This window comes from Capricornis sumatraensis, chromosome 3 (genome assembly GCF_032405125.1).
Source record: "Capricornis sumatraensis isolate serow.1 chromosome 3, serow.2, whole genome shotgun sequence".
Lineage (NCBI taxonomy): Eukaryota > Metazoa > Chordata > Mammalia > Artiodactyla > Bovidae > Capricornis > Capricornis sumatraensis.
Window position 1 is genome coordinate 114,229,102 of NC_091071.1, and position 5,222 is coordinate 114,234,323.

Consider the following 5,222-nt stretch of genomic DNA (forward strand, 5'->3'; position numbering starts at 1 on the left):
GGCTGTATATTGTCACCCTGCTTATTTAACTTATTTGCAGAGTACATCATGTGATATATCAGGCTGGATGAAGCATAAGCTGGAATCAAGATTGTTGGGAAAAATATCAATAACCTCAGATATGCAGATGATACCACCCTTATGGCAGAAAGTGAGGAAGAACTAAAGAGCCTCTTGATGAAAGTGAAAGAGGAGAGTGAAAAAGCTGGTTTAAAACTCAACATTCTGAAAACTAAGATCATGGCATCTGGTACCATCACTTCATGGCAAATAGATGGGGAAACAATGGAAACATTGTTTGAAAATATTATGAGAGACTTTATTGAAATATTGAAAATAAAGTGAGAGACTTTATTTTGGGGGGCTCCAAAATCACTGCAGATGGTGACTGCAGCCATGAAATTAAAAGATGCTTGCTCCTTGGAGGAAAAGCTATGACCAACCTAGACGGCAGATTAAAACACAGAGACAGTACTTTGCCACCAAAGTCTGTTTAGTCAAGGCTATGGTTTTTCCAGTAGTCATGTATGGATTTGAGAGTTGGACAATAAAGAAAGCTGAGTGCTGAGGAATTGATGCTTTTGAACTGTGGTGTTGGAGAAGACTCTTGACAGTCCCTTGGACAGCGAGGAGATCGAACCATTCCATCCTAAAGGAAATCAGTCCTGAATATTCATTGGAAGCACTGATGCTGAAGCTGAAACTCCAATCCTTTGGCCACCTGATGTGAAGAACTGGCTCATTGGAAAAGACCCTGTTGCTGGGAAAGATTGAAGGCAGGAGAAAGGGATGACAGAGGATGAGATGGTTGGATGGTATCACCAACTCGAGGACATGCGTTTCAGCAAGCTCAGGGAGTTGGTGATAGACAGGGAAGCCTGGTGTGCTGCAGTCCATGGGATCGCAGAGTTGGACAAGATTGAGTGACTGAACTGAACTGAATCTAGATATAGAACTCCAGGTCCAAAATTTTTAACCTTCATATTTTGAAGCCTTGATTATGGTCTAGTGTCCTTGGCCGCTGATGAGTAGTCTGATCCATTCTGATTCAAATCCCCTTAGAATTACCTGTTTACAGTTCTTTGACCCTGCAATCTCAAGAATGTTATCCTGGGTGATATGATATTTCAGCATGATACATCAAGGTTTTCATTCTTTTAATTAATTCTGATTAATATTTGTGTTTCTCTTCAGTCATTGGAATTTTCTTTATTGTTTCTTTCATAACCTTCCTTCCCTGATTTTCCCCTTTCCTTTTTGTAACTTTTCTTAATTGGCTATTATACCTACTGAATTTATGCTTCATTCCTCTTTTTCAATCTTTTATTATCCTTCTTTTGTTGTTTTGTTCACTGTTATAGGAAGTTTTCTCAATTATATCTTCTAGTCTTTCTATAATTAAAAAAAATTTTTTGACAATTTAGTTTCCCAGGAATATTTACTATTCTCTTATTTTAATTAAAAAAAAAATCCTGGTTTTCTGATTTCACCTTATGTATATAAAGTGTTTTCAAGTCTCTGGCTGTTTGAATTCTCTTTGTCTCTTATGGTATATTTTTAATATTTTTCTCAAATATCTGTTCATCAGTAGTTGTCTGATAATATTTGAAGATGAATAAATAGGAATGGGGGCTTCCCAGGTGGTGCTAGTAGTAAAGATCCCACTTGCCAATGCAGGAGACCTAAGAGACTCGGGTCTGATCCCTGGGTAGGGAAAACCTCCTGGAGGAGGGCATGGAAATCCACTCTAGTATTCTTTCCTGGAGAGTCCCATGGACAGAGGAGCCTGGTAGGCTACAGTCCATAGGGTTGCAAAGAGTTGGACACTACTAAAGTCACTGAGCATGCACAAATAGAAATGATGCTTTATGAGGTATTTGTCTATCTTTTTTTCCCCTCAAGTGTTTGTCCGTGTTTAGCTGTCAACTCATTTTTTAAAAATGTGGAACAGGAGCGCTGTCAGTTTCTGTGTATGGAAGCAGGTCATGCAAGCAAGCTTCCTTCCAGTGTAACCTAAACAAGAAGGCCTGACTCTGGGATGTCAACACCTTTGTCACCTGTTGTGTTCTTCCCCAAATAAAGCAATTAAACTTCTTTAGGGGGAAAACTTGCTTTCTGGGGAGTGGGTGAGTTAAGCCCAGGGTCCTGCCTGGAAGATGTACACCTTCCTCCATTATCACCCATCCTGTGATTTTGGGCTGTGGACACCTCCGCTTGGGTCTACCTGTTAGTGTATTGACATTTGCTGTAGTTTCGTTTTTCTGAAATCTGTTAAAATTTCTTTTTCAAAGACAGCATCCCCTTTATTCTCTTCACTGTTATTTATTTTATTATTTATAGCCACAGAGGTCGAGATGGTTGGATGGCATCATCAACTCAATGGACGTGAGTTTGAGCAAGCTCTGGGAGATGATGAAGTACAGGGAAGCCTGGTGTGCTGCAGTTCACGGGGTCGCAAAGAATCAGACACGGCTGAGCAACTGAACAACAGCAATTATTTATTTTATGATTTTTTAAAAAAATCTGTTAGTTTGAAAGGATTGCGGGAAGGAAGGAAGTCCTATTCTTGGAAGTTTGCCATCTTGAAGTAGAAGCCTCTGAAACGTCAGTGTGGCAGTTTATGGTTCATACTGTGAGAGAGTCACCTTAAGGTTTTTCCTGTGATGTCTCTAAAACTTCTCTAAGCCAGAGACTTCATACATGTGATTTATTGTATTCAGTTATGACCCTCATTTTCACAGATGAGGAAACTAAAACTCAGAATTAAATGTCCAAGATACTCAGCTAGGAAATAGCAGAGCTAACTTTCAATATCAAGGCTGTCAAACCCCAGGGCTGAGTTCTTCCATCTCACAGTCCTATCTGGACAAGTGTTGCTTCTGTTTTATATATGAGAAAATTAAGGCACTTTACCAGAGTAATTAACTAGGTGATTTGTTTCCTGGATCCTAGTCTAGTAGTCTCTCCATAGCTCTCTCCTTCTCATTCCTGGTTGACAAAATCCTTCTAGGCATCAGGGGGTGTCCTAGGCAGTGGCTGCGTGGCAGGGCACAGCTCTCACACGTGTCCTTGATGAGGGGTGCAGAGCAAATCTCGTGTTTATGTCCTGCTGACATGCCACCCACTTGTTGGAAGGTGAGAGGTAGGGAGCACCAAGTTCATGTGTTCTTAGGAGGTTGCTGGCTTTCTAGTGTCTTGGACTTTCCTGTGTGGCTAGAATCCTTAGTCCTCTTCTACCTGGAGCTATCCATTAAGCCTCTGACTCTAGCTTTTATTGCATTGGCTGCTGAATTAGATCTTTCCCCTTCCTACTGAGGTCCACTCAGGACAAAGTCTCTTGGCTCTTCCTCTTTCTACAAGTTTGGGTATTCCTTTAGGGTTATCAAAACTTTAGGCAAGTGGGATGTGGAGGCAGAGCCTTTTCCCATCAGCTGTGTGTCAAAAATCAAAGATCTTGTTAAGCCACTCTAATTCCTGAAATGTGGGACATAAGTGGATATAGGATCAATGAGAGGGACAAGGGGCCAACAAATGATTCCAGGCATTTCTGAACACAGTGTGTGTTTATGGTCAGAGGTGGAGGGGGTTGGGAAAACTGTATGTTCTGGTCATAGTAATAATTAGGGGCCTGAGGACTGAGACTGGCAAATAAATGCTAACCAAAGAGTCCAATTGTGTAAAAATCACCCCTATATCTGGTAGTAACCAGTGCCCTCATAACACGTCTGTGAGATCCAAGACATTGGAAGGTGTATGACCTGGTTACCACCCAGTTACTATGAAGGCCTGGTGCCTCTGCCTTAGGCATAGAACAACCAAAATGTATTTCAAAACCCTGCTGCTTTTTGCATTCAAAGCTCTTTATAGATTGATCCTTTGCTTTCCATTGGTCCCAGAAGAGAGCCAAGGCAGTCTTTAGATACTTATTCTGAACACTATGGACAGTGATGACCCAGAAAGGGGTTGAAGCTAATGATTGCTGTCAAATGTCTCAGAAAGTCCATAGTACCCTCTTCTGTGGCCAGGTAAGTGTTCATCTGGAGTGGGTTATGCATAACTCTTTTTGAGTTGGGAGAATGTAAATCCTTATAAATATTGAAATACATTTTTCTGTGTGATCAAACAAGGAAAAGGGGGACTACAAATCAGTTGTAGATTTATAAATTTCCCTAATGGATGATGGATCCATTCTCTTTTCAAGAGAATCATATTCCTGCTCCCAGACTCAGCAAAAGTTCTCATTTAGGCTGCGTTCTTCTATAAAAGCCGCCTTACCACTCCCTGGTGGCTCAGAGGTTAAAGCATCTGCCTGGAATGCGGGAGACCCAGGTTCGATCCCTGGGTCGGGAAGATCCCCTGGAGAAGGAAATGGCAACCCACTCCAGTACTCTCGCCTGGAGAATCCCATGGAGGGAGAGCCTGGTAGGCTGCAGTCCATGGGGTCGCAAAGAGTCGGACACGACTGAGCAACTCCACTTCACTTCCACTTCTATAAAAGGCCTGCGTACTTGAGTTGTATGTTTCTTGACTGTGGTTTTCATCCGGATTGTGGACCAGATGTTTTTATGTCACTGCATCAGAAATGTTTCTTTTCTGAGGACCTCAAAAAGTCAAGAGATAATGAGTTGAGAAGAACCAAACCCACAGTGCAAAAGGAACCCTGGATAGGTTACCAACGATGAGCTTGAGACAGGTATGCATGAGCAGTAACTGGATGCAAATGTAACCACAGCAGGGTCGTAGGGTTCCACGATGGCTTACTATATCCTGTGCAACTCTTCAGGACTGTGCCTCTCCTGAATTTTCTTCTACATCCCACATGGATCTAGGTTCACATTGGGCTGGTCACATCCTTCAGCAAAGGTTGATGTGCTAACCATGCAGGCTTCTCACTCTGGTTCAGGTGCTTGAGATTGTTATTGAGAGTGCATCTCTGTCAGCTGTGTTCTAGAGCTCTAGCTGTGATTAACCCAACCCCAGTGGCCTGTTAAACTGTCTGGAGGGTTTTCTTGTGGAAGTGTCTCCTGCAGAAAGATTTGGTAGACTTTCCTAATTTTTGGTAGGAACAATTCCTATACTAAGTGCCACCTTAAAAAAACTGACTTCCTATATTTCATTGCTAAATGTTACCTGTGACTACAGCCATTCTGTGATGCCAGATCCTTTTGTGCCACTATTTGGCCATATTATATCCAACTGTGAATGAACTCCTTGGAAGAATT

The 5,222-nt window shown here is 41.9% G+C and overlaps 1 non-coding gene across 1 annotated transcript; it reads left to right on the forward strand.

The window, feature by feature from the left end:
* Window positions 1–4,278: 4,278 nt before the first annotated feature.
* Window positions 4,279–4,350, forward strand: TRNAS-GGA (transfer RNA serine (anticodon GGA)). The gene has a single exon. It is a non-coding gene; the product is annotated as a tRNA-Ser (tRNA).
* The last annotated feature ends 872 nt before the right edge of the window (window positions 4,351–5,222 follow it).